We start from the raw sequence: 27,381 nt of genomic DNA on the forward strand, positions 1-27,381 counted from the left end.
TGCAGGTAAATAAGGTGAAGCTTTGTTGACACATTCTTTCCCTATCATGTGCAAGAATAAACCATGTTAAAGTTTCTTGAATGGTATTTGGTATGATTTACGAAAGAAATTTCCCTGTACTCACTAAGATAAATAAAATATTCCTTGCAGTATTATTTTTCACCTGCTAGATGAATAACCTAAACTCTTTGATAAATCTACCTTACAGAGGGAGACCTATTTTACTAAAATTTATCTTGTATTGACTAAACAGAAAAACTTTGTTGCTAATCTATCTCTTTGCTCCATCACATAATTTTTCAAGCTGAAACTTTTTTTAGTTTGCAGTACAGAAAGTCTACGAAGTTGGTCATACTTTAGGACATTATGAGGGTGATATGCAACTGAATATGTAGTGGAAATTCATGTAGTATTTCCTTTAGGAACCCACCCACTCTCCCATCACAGGCTCTGAGCTTGCGATGGAAGAGTGGGCGGGCTGTGTCACTGCACCCAACCCCGCCCACTCTCCCATCACAGGCTCAGATCTGCAATGGGGGAGTAGGCGGGCTGAGTCACTTCACACAACCCCGCCCACTCTCCCACCACAAGCTCAGATCTGCGATGGGAGAGTGGGTGGGGTTATGCCATCATGACCTCACGCACAACCCCACCCACTCTACCATCGACCCAGCTCCTCTGGCAATTTTTTTTTCAGAGTGTGGCCCCTGACTAAAAAAGTTTGCCGAACCCTGCTCTATATACTTGCACCAGACAAACTTAAGAAATTGTTGAATCCAGTCGATATGCTTGATAGCTAGGCAAATAGCATTTTCAGAAGGGGAGGTCAACAAACACAGCTTCCTTATTCTCTCATTACAGGTTTTAGTATGAATCTCTCAAGAGTAAAACATAAGTGCTGCTATTGCTAACCTGTTTCCTTAAATCATAGTTGACTGTTATTTTAATTCTCTGGATTTAGTATTTGTTTTTTACCCAGAAGTAGTAGGCATATAATGAAAGCTGCAGAAGAGTATAAAGTTCTTATCTGCATTGTTGTACTGTATCAGTGACTCAAAATATTAAGGGAAGAGGAACGAAAAGATTACCAGACAACTAGCAATAAAAAAATTGGCAGGGCAAATATAACCTCCATTTTTTTTCTTAGGACAGGTTTCTTTTATGCTATATTCACACTTGCCAGTAGTAACGCGCATGTTTGCATTTTAAACAATAGAGACTCATGGTTGTCAGAGAAAGAGTTGCCCTTATTTATTTAATTATTTTTGTAGTAAACATGCATTGACAATGCATCGTAGCACATTTGAGCAAGTGAACTAGTTTGTGAATGCATTTTTCTTGCACTACAAGTTGCAAAAAAAAAAAAAAAAAAAGGAAAGCTTTATCCTTCTCAGGATAAGGGCTGACAGAATAGAGGCAGAGAGAGAAAATGCCTTATAAACTAGTTGTCTGCCAGCATCAAACATATGTTGTAGGATGGTTGGTATGCACAAAACAACCTACACTACTCTCGGCTGCCTGGAAGTGAGAACAGAGGTCACACTAGATATATAAATAAGTGGGTTCTGCATCAGCAAGAATTGTTGAAAAATGTTTACTGCAGCTTATATTGCTAAATATTTGTATTTATTTAAGTACTGTATATTCATCCACTGTGCCCCTATTAGTATATATAGATAGTATTATTGTTTACTCTAACCTAGCAGTAGAAGGCAGCAAACTGCAGGCAATGTAAATCGAGCAAATAAAATGCAAAATTAGCAGCTATGCTGAATATAATCCCCTCTATGCGGGTAATAAATTATTTACCTTAAGATGCCCTAAAACTGTGAAATATTGATAATGGGTTATTCCAAGCAATCCTACCAGCTTTACTATTCAAAACAGCAAAAAAGCTTTGTTAGTAATGGGGTTCGTCTCCTATTTATATGCGGTATTGTTATAATGGAGTTCTTGATTTTTTTTTTAACTGGAAAATCATTATAAATAAGATTTTACCATTCAGACAGTAATTACTTAGACCAAGAAGTAATGCATACCCAAAGATAGCCTTCCTTTCCTATTCTTTTTTTTTTATTCTTTTTTTCTTAAATTCTTATTTTCAAAATTCCTTATTACTCACATTTTTGTGTCAATTAATTTATATTTTATTCATTTTCATGTGATAACTTGTCTCTTGAATTAGTCTGCCATCGTTAGCCAAGAGATCAGTAGAAGTCATTAATGTTCCTTTTTTTGGTTACCATGGAAGCATTGCACCTTTTAAATATGAATTCTTGGCTGATATGTTTAAACTTTGTGCCAGTTACCTATTACCCCCAAAAAAATCTATTTAATTCCTTTTTTGCATGATACTCTACTTAACTGCGTGTTATTTCATATGTTGATAAGGAAGGTAGCTGATAAATCATGGGACCTCCCTTGTCCATGGTCAAGTACTTATTACCAGACAAATGCATCAAGTATTTTGGTTTGGTGGTTTGTGGAAACACAGCTGCACAAAATCAACTGCAAATTCTCTAAATCATAAATGATGATATCCTAAATCTGTGAATAATCATGCAATTCAAAATTGCATTCATTTTAGACAAATTTAAAGAAAATCTCTTTAGGACAAAATAAACTCATTCACGAAAATTGAAGGAAATAAAGAAAGCACAATATTGGAGCTATTAACCATAGCAAGCAATATCATTTGGAGTTTTCTTTTTTTTTTCTTTTTTTGTTTTATTAAAAATATGAGAACTTGAATGTTTGCTCTTGGTGACAATGTTAGCTTTAATGAATCAGCACCTTTGAATATAAAGCTTTGAATCTCAAGGAATTAGATTGTTACGCCCTACGGACAATACTAATGCAATTGTGCAGCCATCTTTAAGGGGCCTATTTACAAAGCTGTACATGGGACTTTTACCAAACATTCACTGGCAGTGAACGAATTGCTCTCATATAAAACAGATGCACTTTCAGTGTTTTTATTAGCCAGATCTACTGCTATATATAATATATATACAGTATATATATACAGTATATGTGAATGTGTGTGTGTATGTGTGTGCGCAGCACAAAACACATGTCTTTTGAGGGGTTCTTCAAGGAAACGTATTAGGACCTTCTTCAAACATAAAGTATTTGAAAGTCTCACTTTCATCACAGATCCTACAAAATAAGGTATCATGCTTTTTTTTTAGGAAAGTGGGCAGATCCATGCAAATGATGTATACAGTGGCAGCCTAATAATATAGAGCCATATTTTTCAAGTGACCTACAGCAGTACATGGCTTCAATAGAAAAGGGCTATACAGGTGCTGCTACTGTTTACTTCTTTCTAAGAATTTTATTTACCAGACTCTCTTTGTCTTTAGTATATTAACCTGGCATAAGTATAGTAATAAGGAAACAACTTCCTAAATAGATTATCAAATCTACCTTCTTCTGTAACAATTGTTTTTTGTTTTTTTCTATAAGATTAAATTTAATTTCCTAAATATGTACTTTATGTATGTATGTATGTATGTATTATGGATTTTTACATGTGCATAAAATCTCTTCCAAGATGTATTTTATATTTATTTAAGTAATCTTACTGCCTTTGACTTCAGTACTTCCTGAGTCATTTGGCCTGATTTATTTAAGCTCTCCAAGGCTGGAGAAGTTACACTTTCATCAGTAAAGCTGGGTGATCCAGCAAACATGGAAAGGATTTCCTGAAAGTAATTTGCTATTTGTTAGCAAATGTTTTGAATCCAGGACCAGATCTATTCCAGGTTTGCTGGAACACCCAGCTTCACTTATGAAAGTGTATCCTCTCCAGTCTTGAAGAGCTTTAATAAATCAGACCCATTAACCTAGAACCAGATTGCAGAATAAAAAATAACCATTTCAAAATTACTTATATGGTTAAGCTTTTAACAGGAGAACCTAGGTAGATTTAACACACCCTCAAAGGGTCATGCTTTTGTGAGCTGATCAGTGACCCAAAAGACTGTTGTACAAGTTTACAAGACAAAGAGCACAATAACACCTTTCCTTAAAAGATGGCTTTTTATGCACTTCAGTGGTTAAATGGAGCCCAGTGCCCATCAGCATCCATGAGCAACAAAATTCCTGTACCAAAGGGTTTAGGGGCTGGCATCAGCATGGTGCTCACATGCTTTTGCTCCAGTCATAGGGATAACAACTCAAAGGCCTATATGTTTGTATGTTCCAATGTTGCAGCCTGTAGGAGATCCTCATACATCCAAATTAATTGACCTAAAATATAAGATAAAAAGGACTTGTAAATTGAGTTTTTCCTGGGCTGCCAGCAAATTAGAAACAAAACTGTGAATAATAATTGATTGTAACATCCTTAACAGCTATTTGCCTCTGAAAACAGAATTTCCAAAGTTTACACCCTGCCTTTGAAGGTACTCAAAAAAGAATGATTGCACCAATCTAAAAAATGATCGACTGAAAGCCAAACTTCAAAATAGTACATCTTTGGGGAAGTGGATTTTCTGCTTTTAAGTATAACGTGAGGGTTACTGAATCTTAAGTTTCTCTGCACTTTACTAGCGCTATTTTCTTTTCTTTAAAGCAGACCTAAACTAACATTTTTTATATCAATTAATTGTTACAAGCACTCGGGTTATTACTAAGGTTTGCAAGACATTCATTGTGCTATCATCTAAAGGGTCTAATTCAAGGGTGCTCAAAACATCGATCGTGATCTACTGGATGATCACAAAGGCAACACGAGTCAAACGCGGAGCCCTGCCTTACCCCCCTACCTACTGTTTACCAGCAGCCCTGCTGTACGCCTATAGGGATGCTGGGGATGTCTTTCAGTGCGTGAGAAGGCTCGTGTAACAGTGGGGAGTGGTGAGGGAAGCAGAGAAGGTGGAATGGCAGTCTGAGGTGAGCAGTGCTGGGCAGCCAAATCAGTTCAGGCTCGGGATCAGGGTTCAGTTACCGAGATACCTTTGTAAAGATTAACAGTTCTTTTTTGTGCAGCAGGGTATTCTCCTGTGACATGTGAACTGTAGCTTTCCTGTCACTATAGTCTTGTAGTGCAATGTCTGTGCAATTTTCTGCCATTCAATGTCTCATTAGCTTCAGACACTTCTGTGTCATACTCGGTATATAAAAACTTAATTTATGTTTAGCATTTTTATTGTTGGTAGATCATTTTGAAAGTAGTTCGCAAACCAAAAAATTTTGGGCACCCCTGGTCTAATTTAACACTGAATAATAAAAAAAAACATGTTAACTCACTCACTACTGGGTGGGTATCAAAATGCAAATTCTTAGATCAAATAAGGACACATCCTTTCCAGCCTGCCATCTGCAGATAAAGTGAAAATGCAGAGTGGGCCTAAACCATGTCTTGGAACTTTCTAGGCTTTGCAACTCTGATATCCTGCTGTAGTACTCCGTTTTAGCTAGGGAGGTCAGCAAGGACCAAGGGAAGTTCTATTGTATTCATTAATTCTTTTTAATGTCTGTTGCCCTAAATAGAACTGAAATATTACTGTTGTTTTTTGTTAATCCAACAGTTCTTTATTTGTACAAGGGGAAAGGATTGTGCAGCTGGTTTTTAACATGATTTGGAAACACAATAACAAGATGGTAAGTAGCAATTCCATGGTTTTATCTTTGCTAATGCACAAGGAGGGAGGAAAATAATTGCCTTGCAGCTGCCTTTTTCCTTTTCAAGCCAGCTTGACGTGGGCCTCGCCCCAGGCTAACAAATTGATAATATTCCTCTGGCTGACAGGGCTGTACCAGTGGGACCTCCAGAGATAGGAGCCCTGGAAAAAGAAAGACTACCATTGATTTTTATAAAACTATCCAAATGATAAAAACGCTGACTGAACTGTGACAAGTGAGAAAGTCAAATGGTCCAAAGAATGCATTGTAATGTCAGAAACAAATGTAAAACCCATCCATCTTGTGTGACATCAAATCAGAGTCTTTGCATTGACACAGTTAGTGAATAATGCTTTATTGCTTGTGGGATCATTATTCTACTTTGTTGCTATAAATATTACTGCAGTGGTAAAAGCCTATAGATTCACCGAGATCCAAGTTCTGTTGTGTTGTACATAAATACTACATGTATCCAAACTGACCTTTTCAGAATGCTCTGCTTTAGGGCTAAACTTCAATAGCAGCTTTGATCCCAGAGAGTTTGGGGGCTTCTTTGTGTTTTTCTTATTCTACAATAATGATTATTCAGTCTTAATGGTAACATTAAAATAGTAAATACTTGTTAATGTACAAACCTTTTTTTTTAAAGCTTTGAACATGAATTATCATGGGCCTGATTTATTAAAGCTCTCCAAGGCTGGAGAAGAATAGACTATTATTGGTGAACCTGGGTTATCCAGCAAACATATTTATTTGTATTCATTAAATGGATGAATTAATCCAATTTAATTATTAATCCCTATGATCCTTATTATTTGGCTACCCATGATAGTCCTTTGTCTCCAGTCTTGGGGAGCTTTATTAACCTCCCCAGCGGTAAGAAAAAAGTTGCTGAAAGCGGTAACCCCGAGTCACATTTAGGGTAGGTAAACCCATGGAAATAATAGTAAATACAGCGCTTACCTAATCCGCGTGTGCCTGGATGTGTACGTGCGTGTATACGTTGCTGGCGGGGGTGGGGGCGGGGGCTGGAAATTCAAAAACCATTTATATTGCATTCAATGCAAAATAACTGTATTGAATGCAATACATTGGATTTATTAACAATTATTATTTATTATTATTATTATTATTATTAATAAACAGGATTTATATAGCGCCAACATAATATATGTGTAAAATCAGTACATTGTTTTCAAGAACATTTATTTTACAGTATATATAATAGTATGAGTATAATATGTATTTTTTTTTTTTATTTAAAAAAAAAATTATTTTTTTAAAATATATAGATTTTGTAATTTATTCAATGTATTATTTTTACATGATTTTGTGTTTTAAACTTTATTATACTCATACTATTATATTATTCTGAAAAATAAATTTTCATGAAAAACAATGTACTGCTTTTAGACATATAAAACCGGAAAGAAATGAACTGCTAGGGAGGTTATATCAGGTCAATGTTCACAAAAAAAGTTTACTTTGTTACAGTAACAATGTTTCCTTCTGTCTACAATGTTATTTCACCCAGTGTATCTGTAGAATGTGTTTACAAACAAAGGAAATTAATCTAGCACAAATGTGCTATGATCATCTTACTATATACAATGCAAAAAAAGTTTTTTTAAAGGAAAACATAGGGGGCACATGGATTAGTTGGAAAACAAAGTAGCGCCTAGCCTTCAGCACTGTTTCTGTAGGCACATTTTAGGATAAGACAGATGTACCTTTATTATTATTATTATTATTATTAATAAACAGGATTTATATAGCGCCAACATATTACGCAGCGCTGTACATTAAATAGGGATTGCAAATGACAGACTAATACAGACAGTGATACAGGAGGAGAGGACCCTGCCCCGAAGAGCTTACAATCTAGTAGGTGGGGGAATTTCACACACAAAAGGATGGGAAATTCCTTGGGTACAATAACCTAGCAGTCTAGTTCTATGTGCCCAACTTCAATGGGTTAGTTCTAATATGCACACTATTCATAAGGCCCTATTTCACAAATGCATGCAAATGAAACTCCTTGTTTGTACTTAATACTTAATCATGTAACCATTTAATATTAATAAAATTGTACACAGCAAGATTAGAAAACAGAAAAATCAAATTGAGCTCCTAACAGTCCCATATCCAGAAAAATGAAGCAAAAAAATTAAGTTTCTCCCCTTTGAGCGACACACGGCTCCCCACAGTCCCGAATCTGGAGTCCGGTAATCTAGTGGTCCCTGGTGAGCTCTAAAAGGTTGGAAACCACTTTATTAAAATATCTTTTTTTGAATAAAATAAGACACTTGTTTTTTTGCTGAGACCCATTTTCACATTTACTTTGTGGGGCAAACTTAAAATTTGACAGAACAATACACAGGCAGGTTTTTCACAAAATATAAATTTACCATTTTCTTTTTTTGGCGCTGTTAAGGTTACTCACCAGTACTGTGACAAAGATGCTGCAACAAAGGTACATTTACATATAATACCATAAAACCGCAAATGAAGAGAAAACCCAACCAAGTATTCCATCAGTAAAGTACACATTGGGCTGAATGAGCAGGACTTCTGCTTCCATAGCTTCTTCTAAAATGGCACATGCTCCCAAGAGCTGTCACACTCCTTGGTTCCATCCCTTCTGCGATGCTGCTGCCCCAGGTTTCACTAACACCATCTTTCAGCAAACTACCTCTTTTGCTGTATTTTATTGTCCTTTTTCTTTTGCTGCGTTCTTATGCCGTTGAAGATGCTTTGGTAGCCTTTTGATATAAATTGTTAAAAAGTTTTTTGATTTTTGCACTCGTATAACATCTCCACTTTTGATCTGTTTATAGCCTATGTTACCTATGTACCATTTCTGTAATTATTTTGCACAACATTATGCATCTAATATTGTTCACCTTGAAGCAATAAAAAGTATGTAAAAATTAGCTTGGTAAACAAAGCTGAAATCTTTTTTTCATGTGATATTTTTTGCAGGTGCAGGCTTCTCATATATTCCTAGAGTAGAGTACGATTGTATGTATTATGGGACATTTATTTCTATACCCAGCTTTGCTACTGTTTTTTTTTTTTTCAGTATACTGTTTTATCTTTAGGTATAAAAATTTAAATTTGTAATGACTGTATGTATGCTTGTAAAAATGATTTTTAGCGATAAGATAAAGCATTTAATGAAAGGAAATGTAGATAATGGACCAAATTGGTTTCTGGCATTTCATGGGGACAGATAAAAACTGCAGTGATATTGACTATTACCATAGCTTTTGCTGCCCTATTACGTCTCTTGCTTCACAAAAGGGCATTCATAATGAAATTCCGTTCTATCCAGATGTTGATTTTAAAAGGTGCATGTCACCAATTTACTGTAACCCAGAGTCTAATAACTTCTTTATATTAACTATTTTGCATCTATGGCCCAGCAGGGTGTACAGAACGCTTAGGGGTTATAGACTTTGGCAACCTATCTTTGGGTTTGCTACTGTGCTTGACATTTGTTACACAGTAATAAAGGTGCAATAATTTGCCTTGGCTTTTTTAATTACAAAGACTCAACAAGGAAGACTAAAAATATATACTGAGTGTTAACATTTTCAGAGTTTTAAAAAGGGAACAAGGAGTATACTTGTTTATAGAAACCATTGGCATATGGATTGGTCAAACACTTAGAGGAATGAGAATGCCACTTACTTACTGGTTGCCTTAGATGCTTATGTACTTTTGGGCAAGATAACTGTGGGCCTTCTAACATCATTTTACTGTTTTTAAATGAATAGCAAAAGTAAGAATACAATGATTTGATATAAATAAGTCAGTAAAAAAATCCATTGGATGAGTTGAAAAACGGGCCAGAATCACACCAAGAAGTAGGCTATGTTTACACGTTGGATTTTTTTTAATTGGAAAGGATCTTTTGTAATCCTTTAAATGAGAAAAGGCTGATAGATGTATGAATAAGCGCAGTACATACAGCGCTCTTCAGCTCTATGGGGAGGGCTATAGAATTGGCACACTGTTGTGCTCTCTCCTTTTCACTTGCATTGCAGTTGTTCGTAGTTCGTGGATTCTCTAGGACAGATCAATGAACGACGTTGATCAACCGCCGTACACATCAGATACTTGTCCGATACTAGCCCTGAAGCCAGAATCAGAGTAGAATCATCTGAGGTGTGTACGTAGCCTTAGAGACAAGATACATTGGAGAACCATCAAATTACAATCTTCAAATGTTCTTTAACTATAATCTTTGCTGTACATTACAAGCCCCTTTGTGTTTCTGACAAGCAAGACTATCAATGAATATGTAGATCGTATAGACTGAGATGCTGAGCACTTGATAATATGGACAGTCCTGATATGAAATAAGGGATACGTGACATCCCTTTGATACGTGAACAAAACTGCATTCTTCAAGCATTCTAATAGTAAGGACATTTGGAAAATATTACAATATGGATGTTGATTTGTCGTAGTGATACCTATGGTGTCATTGGTGTTTTTATATATATATATATATATATATATATATATATCCATATATATATCTATATATATATATATATTTTTTTTTTTTAAATCACTTTTTCTTTCTAATACAGGTTGACAATCGAAAATCCGGCCATTGATAATCCGAGTTCTTCAGTTTCCCGGCATGAATTACGGATCACATTTTCAATACAGGGACTGCATTACACTGTTTGGCCACTAATGTTTTCATGGCGGTGTTCTGCAGAAACAGCTGTTAGGTCTTGCTTGCTAAACTAAATACATGTCCCTGCTGCCTGCTCCCTGTAACTGTGCCAGATGTCCGCGGGTGCTGCAAGATGAAGGCTGCCTGTGTGTGTAGGTAAGTATAACTTTTTTTTAAAATTCGTGAATTTTCTCAAATCCAGCACACTTCAGGTGCAGAGGTTGGCAGATTTTTAATTGTCAACCAATAGTTTTATTACCTAAATTCACTACAGGCACTGGTCTATACAATGACTGACTGACAAACAATTACATTATGTATTATTAGGGTGATTCTGTCACTTTTTTATTTTTTAGAATATATTTGAATTACTGAGTGGAAATACCAGCACCATATTTTCTTAGAGCAGGTGTAGGCAAACTTTTTTGGCCATTAGGCCATTTCAGGGTTGGGTGGGAGTACACGAGACTCTTGAGTCCCGCCCACCACCAGGGAATGCCCCCTGAAGTGAAATCCTTCTTCTCCGTATGCATTGCGGAGAAGAGGGAGGCTTCAGGGAGCCTCCCCTATTTACCGCGCCGAAGGGATATCAACGCTGGCCACGGTAAATAAGGGAGCAACAGCAAGGAGGCGGCATCGGAGCTCCGGCGGCCTTGGTGGGTTGCCGGCTGGCATTAGGCGGGATAGGCTAGGGGGCGTTAGGCCAGAACGAACTACTGGCCAGGCCGTATCTGGCCTAAAGGCTGGAGTTTGCCGACCCCCTGTCTTAGAGCCTTCAATGAAATATAAGCCATAGGACCTTTCCTTGCTTCCCAAAAAACAGGCAGCTTGCTTAACCTGTCAGTGTTTTCACTAATGCAGAATCATTGTACAAGCCCTGGAGCTGCTTCAGCTTGCTATGTTTGAGAGGATGACAGAAATTCCTGCTTACACTCTGATCTTAAAAAAAGGAAACAAGAAAGGCTTCTACTAAATGTGGAAATAAACTTTGTTTATGTATAAATAAAACTTTCACCTTTCTCACAATGAATTCTCTACAAGAGTTTGAAAACCAAGTAGAAAAACCTACAACTGCTGTATGTACGTCCACATGGACATTGGTGGGCTACCAATATACTTGGAAGCCTGGAATCTGTTTTAGAAAGAATCAAATCTTTTTTTGTCAGTCAAATAGCATGAAGCCTTTAGAACACAGAATGATAAAATAATGATAACTAACTACAGTATGCATCATCTAGTATGTTAATGCCAGGTATTTATTTAAGACATCTTGCAAAATCCATGTCATCAAGGATGATTACCTTGGATAAATAAAACATTCATCCTTTATACAAGGAAATAATATACATGATTAAATTTATAGGTTGTAATGGTTTCAAAATATTTGTATTTCAGTTTCAAATAAAGATCTTGTTTACATATTTTCTTTTGATTAAAAAGCATTAAACTTGATCAGTTTTCATTCTGTTTAAACTTCCAAGATTATCTTCCAGAGAAATGCAATTCCTTTGACAAATAGCCAAGGGATACATGTTCTTACTACTACATCTCCAGGACCCCAAGTCTCCCCATTCCTGAGATATTAGGGTTCACAGGAGGTGGTCAGATATGTGTGACAGGGTAGGATGGTATGATAGCTATAGTTTTTCTTACCTTGTGATGGTGCCACAGCAATAAAATTCCAGGGGTAGTTAGCCACAAGAGTCCCCTACTTGTCATACATTTTATTATTCCTACAGCTCCCCTTTCAGGAGAAACTGGGGTTTAAAGAACATAAGGGGACATTTATATGTGACAGGGCAACATGGTATGGCATCTTCCAGTGTCCTGCCCGTTGAATCCCATCCTCGGGCTGCGTCCTCTTCCTCTGATCTGTCCCCCGGCGAGTGTGCTGACGTTCGTCGGGAGTTCCCTGTGACGTTGATGCTTGCGTCGGTGCAGGAACGTGGGGAGAAACTCAAATGATTTTGTATTGGATTCAATACAAAATAACTATTTTGTCCAATACAAAGTATTCATTATATTATTTATGTATAATATAAATATGAATATATATTAATATATAAATATTATATATATGCTACTGTACAGTTTTTTTTACAGGTTTCAGTATTTTTATGCATCCTTGTTTTAACAGATTTTTGTGTTTTTTTTTATTTAAAGTTTATTATTAAATGTATTAAATAGTGGACATATTTCGGTTATGCCTATGAATTATAGTCCTACAATGTAAAATAAATTGTAATTAAATGAAAGACCGTGTACCGCTTTTAGACATAAATCCAGCCAGAAATTACCCACCTATGAGGTTCATGTGAAAATATCCCTATCCCTTGTTATGTTATGTTTAGGGGGGTGAAATTATGTTTATATTTCTAAAACACTCAGTCTAAGAGATATGAAGATTTATATATGGGGATAATGACAGCTGCATGAACATAGACATTATCTTACAGTACAACAAGGGTGGGGATTAGCCACAATTGATTGTCAGGTCTATAGTACACTCTCAGGGAGCTAACACTGAACATGCTCAGGAAGCTGCCACTCCTGGCAGCATGATCTTAGGATGTAGAGGAACATCCCCCTCAAGACAACGAGCAGAGACAGCAGAGAGGGAATCAGATGATGGCGGAACCCAACAGCCCTGCGGGGCTGTTGGGCTGTAGGTTTGGCACCCTTGCATTGAACTATTTATAAAGAGTCAAAAAGCATGGCTCTTTGAACAGCAAAATTATGCTATTCATACACATTTTACACAATTTTTTTTTCTTTGTATACAATGTAAATAAATCAAGAGAATAGATCTGGAGTATCTATTGCTTCAACTCATAGTATCTATTGATAAACTTTCCTTACAGTTTGACATCACATCAACTGAAATTCTAGGTACATTAGTTTGTAATGTTCAAGAGCAAAATGGCTAGCAAGTACAAACCTAGGTGACACATATCCTGTGTGATGTGTTACGGATTGATGTGTAATCAAACAAGTGATCTTTGTCAGGACAGATTTTCAAAGCACTCATATTATATGTAGCATTTTCCTTGTTTTAATTGTAATAATATTGTGAAGCCCTTGCAATCAGCGAGAACAAGTGAAAAACACAGTGTAGGCATGGTAGAAATATGTCAGGACCTTGAGCAAAAATGTTTTGCAGTTTTAAAAACGCATGTAAAATTTACTACCACATTTATGTGCACATTTACAAGCGTTTTAAAGCTTAACTTTAAAATGCTAAAAAAAAACTCTTCTAAACGCCTATTATGTGTTTTATCACAATTTGCCACGATTTTACATAAGCATTTATAAAAGTTTTACTTTTAATCCTTTCAGGGAATGAGTACAGGGGGAGTTAAAAATATGTGTAAAAATTAAGACCAAATTTTTCTTAAGACCAAAATGGCTCAAGCGTGTGATTAGCTGATTAGATATTTACAATAACAATCAGTTGAAGAGGTGTACCTAATTAGGCAACTGGTGCATTTAGTTCCTTTTTCCCAACTTGTACTCTTGTTCAGACAGTTCAACCATGAAGTTTGTCCAAGGTTTCCATTGCCCTTTCATGAAATCTTTTGTGCATTGTATGTACCCTTTTTGTCATTTTTGTGCTGTGCATTCCCACTTCAGTAGCACTTGATTCTATAAACTTTACTGTACATTCCCATTCATGCCAACTTTTTCTGTGGACTATTGTGTTGTACATTATCTATTCAATACTGCCTAATTTCTTCCACTGTGCTGTATATTCCCTATCCACCACCACCTGCTTCTGTCTGATGCTTTATATTTTAAGCATGGGAGGACCCATTGACTTACCTTACAGGTTTTCAGGGAGCCCCTATCATAATAACTAAACAATTAGTCTTGTGGTCAGTAGGAAGAATGCCTCTTACATTGTTGGGGGGTTTGAAGATTGCCACCTTTACATATAGTATCACAAACTGCTCTTTCCTCATTAAATGTTCTTGATGTATTTAAAAAAATTGCTGTTTAATTCATACAATTTCATAATGTTATTGGTACAACAAACAAAAAAAATAAAACATAAAGAGTTTGTACAGATAATAATCCAACCAAGGGTGCCAGACAGCTAAAAACATATCATGAGTATCATTAACAATAGCTATATTTTTTTATTAACCATAGTACCATGCATTCGATCTTTAATTTCCAAATATTTTATGTGATCAAGTGAAAGGATAGACATGCTTTTATAGGCAAAACATTTTTTAAAAAGTAAATAATAATTTTTTAATGTTATGTAGAATATCCCTATACCATACCTAGATCAATTAGCTAATGACATACAATCAAAATCTGTGATTACAAACACTTATTTTGACATTTCAAGTAAAATATCAACTTCAGTTTTTTGAAAAGGTCTCAAGTTCCCGACGCATTTCGCCCTTAGGCTTCTTCAGGGGAGGATTGAGGTTAAAGTTTAACCTGAGAATTGAAAATTTATAAAGTCACAGTGATACAGAGTTGATAAAAACATCTGCGAGACTTCCACGCCAAATGATCCCAAAGGGGAAAAATGGGAGATTATGTATGGTAATATAATCTTATCAGCAACACAGAGCAGACAATATAGATGAAATTGAATAAAGGATTAGAAATAACTGGACTGGACATTATTCCTAACTGAAGTATGGCATCATTAAATCATTGAGATTGTATTTAAATCAGGTGAACACATATTTAGCTCCAGTTATTTTTTTAGGGTGTTAGAGAAGTCTAAATCTAGTTAAGGTAAAGCTACGTACACACTTCCAATTATTATCGTTGGTAAACGAACGACGAACGATCCTGCACGATATCTGCGAACGATCGTATAGCACCGATCCTGTACATACAGATAACGACACGATCGTTCGTAGATATTGTACACACAATAGATGCGATCGTTTGAACGATACAGGAAGTTACGTGCACCACAGGAACGTTCGTTCATCACGCATGCTCAGACCATGGACGATCAATGAACGATCGTACACACGAACGATGGTCAGCGATCGTCGTCCAATCCGATCCGCCGGTCCGGTCGTTCATTTCCAACGACTTTCCTCGTTCGTCGGCGTCGTTGGTTACTTTTTTTACGAACTATTTTTGCCCAATCGATCGTTCGTCGTTCGTTCGTCGTTCATTTTGAACGATAAAAATTGGAAGTGTGTACGCAGCTTTACACTTTAACCCAATTGTATGGATAATTAGTTTGAAGGACCTCCAAAGATAAGGACACATTCAGTGATAAAGATTTGGAAGGGTTGACTTTAAGCCTTGAAATAGTTTAATATCGATGGTAAAGAAACATGAGGAGAGTGATGGAAAAGGCTTGCAATGCACAGTATCACTGTCAGCCCAAGTGCTGGTTACTGATTTACTGAATTTCCATACCATGTGGGGATTTGGATCAATTTCAGGTGAAGGTAGACAACAGGCGAGGTGTCGGCAGCAAGCTTTTCCCATGCTGACAGATAAGGTAGAGGTTTATCAAACCATGTGCTAACAATAACAGGCTTATCTCTGCTTATGTGTTCAAACATACTCATGGTTAAAAGGAGTTGAGATCTATTAAACAAACTATAAAAAAAATGTTATTCATTATTTCCAAATACAATATTATTAAGTTCTTGATTAGGAATATTGTATTTCTCTTTTAAATAAGCAAAGGAATGTATCCCTAAACCAGAAACCAGAGAACCAACTGTAGTAAGATTCTGTTGAGTCCACCATATAAAGTCAGGTTTATTAGTAATGCCTGGTCGAAAAAAGGGGATTGTGAAATAAATCCATTAACCGACGATGTCCACTAATGAGTTTTGCCCGGTTCTTAACTGAATCCCAAACCTGTAACATATGCATCAGAAATGGGCTCATATTCTTAGACCTAAGGGACAGGGGTCCCCAAATCAAACTAGCCATAGAACTGGGATGGGCTGGGGTCATTTTGATCAGGGCCCATAATAGGCAGTCTTTTTATTGTGGATAGGGATAAGGGGCTATTTGGGATGCTTTATATTAAGCTTATAAATGAGGCACTGCAAGAGCTAATTTAGGGCGAAAAAGGACACGCTTACTAATACGAGGAAGCCCAGATTTCCAAATAACCCGCAATATTTTCTGAAGGGTTTGGCAAATCCTTATAAGGAAAAAGTATTGGAAGGACCCACATACGGTACAGAATTTTGGGCAAGAATGTCATCTTGATAGTGTGTATGCATCCAAACCCAGAGATATAAGGCATATTCCAAGACTTCAAAAGACCACACAGAGATCTAATGAAGGGTACATAATTAGCTTTTCTTCTTCTCATGATAAGCGACACTCTGGATGCCTAGTTAAGGTAACACTTTAACCCAATTGTATGGATAATTAGTTTGAAGGACCTCAAGAACACATTCAGTGCTAATGATTTCGAAGGGTTGACTTTAAGCCTTGAAATAGTTTAATATCGATGGTAAAGAAACATGAGGAAAAGTAACATATAACAAAATGTCATTCGCAAATACCAAAATTTTATGGGTGTATTGAGAAGTTTGAAGTCCTGGAATATCAGTACTTTGCCTAATAAACACTGCAAAGGCATCCAGAGCCATTACAAAGAGTAACAAAGATAAAGAACACTCCTGCTTAGCGCCTCAAGCAATATCAAAAGGTTTGGACACATAACCACAATACTTAAAGTAAAGTGTAAAGCTAAATTTAGGTACTGCCAAACTATCGAGTAGAAAGTCTTGTTCATATCAAGAGACAGGAGCATATGCTTTTGATTAGATCTACTGGCTAAATAAGTAATATTGTACAACAAATATTATCAGAGGCTTGACACCCAGGTATAAAGCCAACTTGATCTTTATGGATCAAGGAAGGCATAAACCCATTTAATCTGAGAGAAAGTACTTTAGCTAGAATTTTAGGATCTATATTAAGTAATGATTTAGGCCTATAGCTCGTCCAGTTAAGATTGTCCTTTCCCGGTTTAGGGATCATCACCACTTGTGCTTGTAACATAGCCATACTGGGGAAACCAGAAGACCTAAAATAATTAAAGAGAGTAGGTTAATACGGAACAATATGATCAGCCACCTTCTTGTAAAAAAGGCTGTAAATCCATCTGGACCTCCCTTGAGCCTTGGTAGATGAAATTTTTGAGGGTGGGCTAAATAATTTTGCCCATTGCTACTCTAGTTTATTAATAGAATTAGAAGTATGAACATGAGTACTAGTACGCAAAGAGATTGCAGGCCTTTGTTTAGGTATATTCCGTAGCTTATTGGCCAACATTGTACCGATTTTGTTGTTTGCATAAAAATTTTGTTGTGTCCACAGAATGCTACGTTCTGCAGCATCAGCAGGACATAAATTTAGGTCTGTCTTAGCCTTAAGAAATAGTTTCCTATTGCCATCTGTGGGATGCTTTTTAAATATATCAGAAATCACGGCCAATTCTTCTTCCATCTTAACCAATTGTTGGGTAAGTTTAGGTTTGCATCTGGATGCATGTTTAATAGGTACACCACACATAACGGTTTTGTAAGCAACCCACAGAACCATAGGAGAAGAAACATTACTCGGAGTCGATAAAAATGTGCCGACTCCTGATATATTTAAATTATAAAAAAAAAATATAGCAAGTTTAAATGTCCGGTTTCACAAACAATAGTCATATTTAAGTACTTCAATAAGTTAAGAATAAAGCCCAGTGCATAGTTGTATTTCTACTGATGTGAAGTTTAGCTGAGCTATTATACAACCTGATATTCACATTATTGTAATCTGGATATGTATATTACAAAAAGTGTTTTCATATTATTTCAGATAAGTGTTTTTAACAAGTTTTTTTGAGTGTAATGATATAGGTGTAGGTGAATGATATGGCCTGATGTGTGTTCAGGTGTCCTGTCTGCACTCTCCATATATGCTCCCATACAGGACTGAACTTTAACATTGTTTTGCACATCACCTAACACTAGGAAGTTAGTAAGGTGGCCCCCCCTGGCCCCGGAGCCTCCCACTGCTCTGTCTTCAGCAGAAGATCTCCAAACAGAGATTAAGCCAGTAGTGTCTGTTAAACTTCCTCTGTCTGCTAAAAGAGCTTAAAAGAACTTGGAGGAACAGCGTTTTGGATTCAACTGTAAGTGTTCACAAATATTTTAAAACTGCATGGCTGGTTGTGTGTAAGGTGAAAGGCTGTGTGCAAGTTTCTGGATAAAACTGCAGGGCTATGTGTATGTTTGTGTGTATGGTGCAGGAATGTATGAATGTTTGTATATAGAGCATATTGTGTGTATGTTTCTGAGTAAAATGTAGGGCTCTCTGTGTAAGTATAGTATATATGTTTGTGCATGTTTTTTCTGTATAGGACAAATTATGTTAGTTTAGTGCAGGGCTTTAGCTTATTTGTGTGTGTAGTGCCATGTTGTATGTACGTTTACAACAGTGCAGGACTATGTGTATGTTTGTATTTAAATCAAAGAATATGCTAGTTAGTATAACATATTTGATATTTATATTTTAGTGAAAGCGGCACCCCATTCACAATGGCAAAAAGTCTGTAAACAAACACCATAATGTCCGCTGTTTATGAGCACTTTACATTATCAAGTGATGGGAAACATTACGTGTGCCAATGTATTCTTAAAGATGATGGTAAAAAATAATGTAATGCAAAAATTAGCAGTTTTAGTGGGTCTAACAAAAATGCACCTACAATTGTGAGCATCAAATTTGAAAAGACACTTGCAGAGTTTGCATCCTGAAGTGTTAGAAGTTGTGAATTAGAAGGATATCAATGGATATATTCCATCTACTTCTGGAAAAAAAAATGTTCCTAAATCTACTGGAGAACAAACACAACTAAGAAGATTCTTTATATCTGCCAAAGTTACCATAACAATGACACCAGAAAAAAAGAAAAAAACACAATAATGAAATAGTAGTAAAAGAATAGGGCACCACTATCCTTCTTTTCACAGCCAGCCTTTTTAGGCCTAAATGGAGAAATGGCTAAAAAACTTGGTGTTTCTCTGGAAAGAGAAAGTATAAGGAAACTTATAATTAAAGAGGCCAAATGTAAAAAGGAAGAACTATGAAAAGGACTGACGGGACATTTGTCTTCATAAAAATGGATGCATACACACATCACAGAGTCAATTATTTTGCTATTATTGTTAGATTTGTTGATAAAACAATAACACGAACCTTAACCACCTGGGCGTTACACTGATGTCTAGATTTCTGTACCAAAAGTGTTACAGGTTTTTATGAAATTTTTTTTTTTAAATTGTAGACCTGTTACTTACAGAAATATGTCCGAATAGGGGTCTAGTAGATATAATGAATATAAAAAATGTTTGAAACACACAATCATGTAAAAAAAAAAAAATTACTTTTAATAAAATTAAAGGAATGAGAACAAAATTCAAACTCTCATACAAAAATATACAAATTCCTGTATCCAATCCAATACAAAATACATACTTTGTATTTATTTTTAATTGAAACTCATTCATTCATTTTGTATTGGATTGAATACAAACTACTGTATCCAATCCAATACAAAATGAATGAATGAGTTTCAATTTGAATTTCCCGCACACGCGCCAACATCATCGCGCACGCACGCACAAGAAGCCGGCCGGCTTTTTTTTTCCTCCGCCGGCCGGCTTCTTGTTTCAGAGAGCACCCGGCACTGGAAGGAGAACAACGCAGGACGATCAGCGGGACCAGGTAAGAAGCCGGCCGGCATCTTGTGTTCCGGCGGATCTTACCGGTCCCGCTGGTATAGGAGACGGCACCCCACTCTGGAGAGGGAGATCGACGCTGGAGGATGACGTTGGAACACGGACCCGACGCTGGATGAGCACAGCGGGACCAGGTAAGTGAGATTTTAATATAGTGAGAAAAGTACGGGGTTAACGGTTGGGAGGTTAAGAATAAAGGACACCCAGGCACATCACACCAGTGACTATCTTCAGAAGTTAGTGGAGGATGTTCTAGAAGATTTTGAAATTAAAAAGGAACAGATTCTATGTATTGTGACAGATAATGCTTCTAACATGTTGAGCACAATTGAGACAATGAATAAAGTAGATGAAGAAAGTTATTAAAGTAGATGGAGACAGATATTAAAGGAAGACAGTTCTGTAAGTTTTGGAGAAAATGAAAGTGAAGAGAATAGTGACATTTTGAATAACATTGTTGAAGAAGCATCCAATCTACTACTATTCAACATATGTGTTGTGCTGTTCATACTCTGCAACTTGCAATAAGAGATGGATTGAAAGATTGTCATGCAGCTACTCTAATTGGCAAATTGAGATAAGTAACAGTTGCAGCCAGGGCCCCTAAAACAGATGCCATTTTGAAAAGACCTACAGAAAAAAGGAGCTATTTTGGATCAAAGAACACGCTGGGGAAGCACTTATTTGATGGCAAAGCATTTGCTTGAACTAAAAGACTTTCTTGAAGAACTGGACAATGAAAATGTTTTATTAACTGAAAGCCAGTGGACACACGTAAAAGCACTGGGAAATCTACTTTCTAACCCCTTTACTGTCACCAAGAGTTTGCAATCTGAAGATTTAACACGAAATGGAAAAGCTGAATATGTTGACTGAAAAGAAGTGGAGGTTAATAGCTGATGGCATTGTATCTTCAATGAAGAAAAGAGAGAATCTCTTACTGGATAATTAAATCTTGTTAGCAGATACCTATGTTATTCCAATGAGCCGAATTTTGTTGAACGATGACCAGACTGATACTTCAAAAAAGGCCCTCTATGATGTAGCAGTTCGTATGAAGGGATTACTACCTGAAACACCACCACTGGATGAAGCTATACACACTGGTAACTCAGGATCATCCTCTTCAAATTAAGGATCAGACAATCAAATGGAACTTTCAACCAACGTCACATATGCGTGAAAGATAAATGACCAGAAAATGTCCAAATGAGATTCCAGCAGGAGGTTTTTTGGGAATTAAAGGAAATAGGAAAGTATGATCATGGAAACTGACTAGAAGCCATCCTTGTTTATCCCGAGATTATTAGTGATGTGGCTAGAACCGTAACAGCAATGCCACCCAGCCAAGTCAATTTTGAAAAGACTATTTTCAGCTCTAAAAACAATCAAGTCAGATTCAAGAGCTTCTATGAAAGAGGATCTGGCAGAAGCAATTATGTTTCTTAGAACCAAAACTACATTGTTTTGGATTGCATTTAACAGCTATTCTACTCTACAACTATATTCCAAGTTTAATATATACAGTTTTAGGTTTTCCAGTTTTTGTTTTTGTTCATGTAGTTAAGCTTTGTTTTTGTTTTAAAACTACCAAAGAATGTGGTTCATATTTTTAAGCTGGTAAAGTTCCTGTTACTGATTTTTATGCATGCTATGCTACTACTTTATAGCCACTTAATAAAAACAATAAAAAAACTTACTGTTTTTATTTTTTTGTCTTTTGTTTAAACTGGCCAATACAGTAGAGTATTAGCTTCCTAGCCATTAGTTCTGTGGTTAAATGGCGTGTCTGTTGCCTTCCTTCAATCAATGTGGAAAATCTTCTTCTGTCTGCTAAACCCTCATTACTACCCACCACTACATATCGCCCATCCTATTGTGTGTGAAATTCCCCCACCTACTAGATTGTAAGCTCTTCGGGGCAGGGTCCTCTCCTCCTGTATCACTGTCTGTATTAGTCTGTCATTTTCAATCCCTATTTAATGTACAGCGCTGCGTAATATGTTGGCGCTATATAAATCCTGTTTAATAATATTAATAATAATAATAAAATACTTTAGCATATTAGAAGGTTTCTCATTTTTTCACACTTTTGCAACCAAACTTGAAAAAAAATCCACCTTTGTCAAAAAATTATCTTACATTGAAACTTCACACTTTTGCATTCAAACTTTACTTTTTTGCACCCAAACTTCACAAAAAATTTTGGACCCCCTAATTACTTATAAATCAATAAATTTATTATGAAATGAAATATAACAATATTTTTACCATAAAAGTTTTTTCTCAAGAAACATTAAATAAAAATATGTAATAAATAAACCATTTATTATTCATTAATTCTTTCTCCTCTTAGGTATTTAGGCAAAAAGCTAAACATTTTTGTATAATAATTTAAGCAATCCTGCTCGCCTATTGTTAAAAGTACACTATTGATGGTTTCTAATAAAGCACCTGAATTATTTAGCCTATTTCTTCTTACTATCTATCTAACTTTCCATTTAGAGAACATGTTCTCAACAGAACTAAGAAATTGAGAGTATGGTGGTAAAAATAAGAGTTGGTCTCCCTTTCAACCAAGCGTTTTCCCTGGCTAGTTTTATGAAAGTGGACATTATTCATGATTAGGAGGGCATGCTGAACACTCTTTTCACTAAACATTCAAAACCTCATCAATAAAATTGAGGAATGATTCTTGATTAAATGCTCGGGCTTGTGACTTAAAGTGGAGGGTCCCATTTATATTCCTCACACAACAAATTTAATAATTTCTGGAACGCATTCCAGCCACAACATAGACCGCCCTTTGCCCAATAGGAGATCTTCCCCCTTTGGCTCTCATTGAGATGTTAAAACCTACTTCATCAAGAAAGTAGATGTTTTTTCCATCCTCCTTAGCAATGAGATCAAGGATTTTGTTAGCATAGCTAAGCCTTTCTTGAAGAGAGTGGGAATCATTGCGCCTTGCAGGAATTAAAGAAGTTCTTTTTAATGACCATTGGAATTTATCAATGCATCTATCTATTGTTGAAATAGATACATTAATTCCCAATTTGGCAAATAATGAATCCTTCATTTCCCTGAGGCTTATTCCTAAAACTTCAAACAATAACTTTTGTAACTCCTCTTTATGGGTTTCAACAAACTTTGAATTTCTCAGGCCCCCTCTTGGTAATTTTTCCACTCTTCCGGAAGATTTATAGGTCTTAATAATTTTGGTTATGGTTGTACGACTACAACCGAAAACCATTGCTATCTAAGAGGCATCACTTCCATTCAGATACCACTCTTTGACGTTCTGCGTTACTTAATTCTCTGGTCATAAGGGTAAGTGCAATTTAAAATATAAAACTAATACTTTTGAAGATAAAAAAATGATTATTGTTATCCTAAAACTTAGTACAAATCCCTGAAATAAAGATAATAATTTTAAAATTATATAAAGTAAAAAACATAATTGACAAATCATCAATTTATTTTCATATATTTTTATTAATGTTTTTTGTGAAAAAGTTTTATGGTAGGAATATTGTGTTATATTTAGTTCCACAGCCCTGGTCTGAGCAAATAATATCAGCCATTATCTGAAAATATGACAACAAAGAGTCATTTAAATACCAATTACCAGATGAAGATATTAGAAAAAATGAGCTGCACACCAAAAAAACTGGATTGTGATCCGACCAGGCCACCTATTACTATTACACCTATTAATATGCTGGATTCAGTCACCTGTAGTAGGAGCGTTCTAGAAACAAATATATGGTCTATACGAGAATGAGAGAATGGGAAAATTAGGTAAAGTCCTTTGCCATAGGATGACATTCCCTCCGTATATCTGTCACTCCCAAATCACTCAATAAAGAAAAAAAGGAAAATCTCCTGTTTTGAGGATAAATTATCAGGCTTAGATCTATCTAATTTAGGATTCAAAACCATGTTAGAATCTCCACATAAAACAGCGGTACCCTGTAAATTAGTGTTTACAATAAAAAACAAATGTGAAAAAAGGTATCTCTTTTGTATTGGGGCATAATAAGTACATATTGTTACTTTGTTATCTAGATAAGAACCCACCAGTATTAGATATCGGCCTTGTGGATCAGAAATTTGCTTATGGCAAATGAAAGAAGTCCTTTTATGTATTGCTATTAGTACTCCTCGTTTTTAACTGAGGCATTTGCTTAATAGAATTGGGGATAAGAATGATGTAGGTATCTTCAGAGGTAGAGGATGGGTTTCCTGTAAAAATGCAATAATAATTTTTTGAGATGTCAGATATTTGAAGATAGTAGACTGTTTATGAGCGGAATTCATTCCCTGGACATTTAAAGTTTAAACTTTCAATGCCATCTTGAGCACTCAACAGAGAAGTTGTAATTTAAAACAACACGGTACTTAACAGGACATGGGAAAGGAAAACAAAAAACAAATGTTATGGAAATAATACCAATACAAAATAAAAAACACCAAGACACTGACAAAAAAACAGAAAAATTCTGAGAATAGAAAAAAAAACATAACCATGTAGAGGGAGACACCCCAGTGCATCATGGCTGACCCTGGGTTTCAAAAAAACAATACAACAAAAGGGGGGACATGTAAAGGTAATATTAGGGCATTGACCACCCCAATCATTTAAACTGGAAAATGCGCCAAAAAATACCAGCTGAAGCAATAAGTGCAATTATAAAAACAAATCAGATATGTATATGTAAAAAAAAAGGGAAAATGTAAGCTGAATAAAAAAAAATCAAGTGTACAAAATATCTAGCCATTTATAAAAATGCCTAAAAAAGACTTTAAAGGCTAACGATCAAAGTTCAACCATCAGCCATTTTACGGAAAGATTGAAATTGAAGGCTTCTCAAGGCCTTGGAACGAGATACATCCTGAGAGTTGAATTTCTTCGATGATGCATCTTGGTGGGCAGAAGAGGTAGACATCGCTTAAGGTGATTTAGGGGACTGCAAAGCTCTATCCATATCCAGGATATAAAGATATATATTTATATCCAGGATATAAAGATAACTCCATAAAACATTTCCCCAAGTCAGCTGCAGTAACCACGGAATAAGGATGATTGTGACGTGAAAAGTAATTCAAACTGGAATCGCCATCGGTAATGCAAATTGGTATCTTGAAGAATCCGCAGATACGGCTTTAAGGCTCTCCGTTTTTGAATGGTGGATTGTGCTAGGTCCGCAAAAACTTGATAGGAGAATCCTTACTCCTATCAGGCCCTATGAATCCTATTCATTTCAAGATGTTCAGGTGGAATGTCAGGTACTAAAGTACCAAGCAGTGCTGTTACCACCCCATTGAGATCTGTAATACTTTCAGGGATACCTCTGATTCTGATATTATCTTTTCTAGCATGGATTTTCGGTATCTTCCAACTTATCCCTCAATGTTTGCAATTCTAACTGGGTGGTATCAAGATCTTTCTCATGCCCCTCCAAACTGTTGTCACATCATCAAAACGGTCCTCCAGGACCGCAGTGTAGCATCCTAATTCTTTAATTTCCTTTAGTAATGCTGAGGAAAGTTTTTTATTTGCCAAGGATATTTCATCCCTCATGATTTCCTCAATCTTGCCAAGTAAGCGCTTACCTGGTTCTGGTTCTGCAGGAAAAAATTCAGCGGGAAATTATTGCTGGCTGCCTTCTGACAGCGACATTTTATCCAAATGATCTCTGGCTGAATCGTCATTACCGGAATGATCCGGCACCATCTTGGAGTACAGACCATTTCATGGACTTGCCCGACGGACCCATGGTCTCCAGATGTTCCTCAGAAGATCCGGAAAATGGAGAGATATATGGGGAGTTGGTAGCTTGCGTTTGCACTACGTAGGAGAGGTCAATTTGTCATGGGGTAAGGGGGGAGGAGAGGAACACCAGAATGAAAACAGGAAGATAATAACAAGGGACTAGACCTCCAAGCTAGGGAGAGGGAAACAGTCACCACCTACAGAAACCCTAATCTAGCCCTGACTCCTGTCAGTATGAATAGACCCTGAAGGTGGGAGTATTCATACACAGGAACCTAGACCCTAGGAGCCCTGAAATGCCCTAGGAGTAGTGACAGGGTATGGGACTACTGGTTCCTTCCCTGATGAACAAACCAGCGTCTCCCTGAGGCCTAGTTACAACAAGCAAAGGGGTAACAACAAAATACAAAAAGAAGTTAACTTATCTTCAGTAGAAAATGGATGAGCAGGAACTCAGGAGAGGACCACACACCAGCTCTTCCACCTCCAAGCAGAGAATATCAACCGCATGACCTGAAGTGTTAGGCCAGGCTAAATAGAGGAATAGTAATGATGACAAGCTGCAGCTGAGACAAGAGGTGTGGTCATTACCAACAACAACACTGAAACAAGTGAAAGCAAAGAGACTGTCAGATAACCTGACGTTCAGCCAGTCTCTCAGATCTTCTAACCTCAGTCACGGGAGGGACCGTGACATCAATGTGCCCGAGGTGCACGCAGCCAGATCAATACGCCACCATCTTGGTCCCCCCCCCCCCCCCTTTTGTATTTTTTTAGGGCTCAGGGCTCCATTTAATTAAAACTGTCCCCATAGACATCCCCAGTTCTTCTGATCTCAGGGGAAAAAACGTTTATTTGGCTAACTTGTCTTTGTTGATTGGTGTTATTTCCTAAGAGAAAGAACTACTACGTTTCTTAAAAGAACTACTGTCCTCCTACTGTCACCCTTCTTCTTCATTTGCATACAGACATTTTGTTTGATCTAAATGAACATGTTTATGTAGAGATCATTTCACAATGAGATCTTTCTTTCATATTCATATGAATATGTTCATATTGTGCCTGCATGCCTGACCATAGTCAGATGACTCATACTCCAAGCGCAAGAAAGGGAAAATTAAAATCCTCTGTATTGTATACAAAACATGTAGTTTTCCTTTTAAAACACAGTACACACCTCTGCATTTGTTCTGTTGTGACCTGAATAATCTTTGGATGAAAAATAGCTGAATAAATTAATAAAATACATCTAAATACATTACTTTACTAAATTACATACACTAAAATGAAAGTTTTTCTGTGCATTTTTAGTGGCTAAAGAGATGAGTTCTTTGATTTTTCACTTATGTTCACCTAAACTTTTTTATTTATAGTTCCAGTGGTACTCTACAAAAAGCAGGAATTAGAACCAATTTCATCAATCTGTTATCCTGCAGTTACTTAACCCCCTAGCGTTCTAATTCTGTCATTTTTTGATGCAAAAAGTGATCCTATTTTTTTTGCGTAGAAATTTTTGTTTATATTGTGGGCCTGTA

General features: G+C 36.4%; 1 protein-coding gene across 4 annotated transcripts in view; it reads left to right on the forward strand.

Moving 5' to 3' along the window:
* Positions 1 to 27,381, forward strand: part of NEXMIF (neurite extension and migration factor) — a 306,480-nt gene that overhangs the window by 121,303 nt on the left and 157,796 nt on the right. The gene's annotated exons all lie outside the window — the stretch shown is intronic.

Source organism: Pyxicephalus adspersus, chromosome Z (assembly GCF_032062135.1).
Source record: "Pyxicephalus adspersus chromosome Z, UCB_Pads_2.0, whole genome shotgun sequence".
NCBI lineage: Eukaryota > Metazoa > Chordata > Amphibia > Anura > Pyxicephalidae > Pyxicephalus > Pyxicephalus adspersus.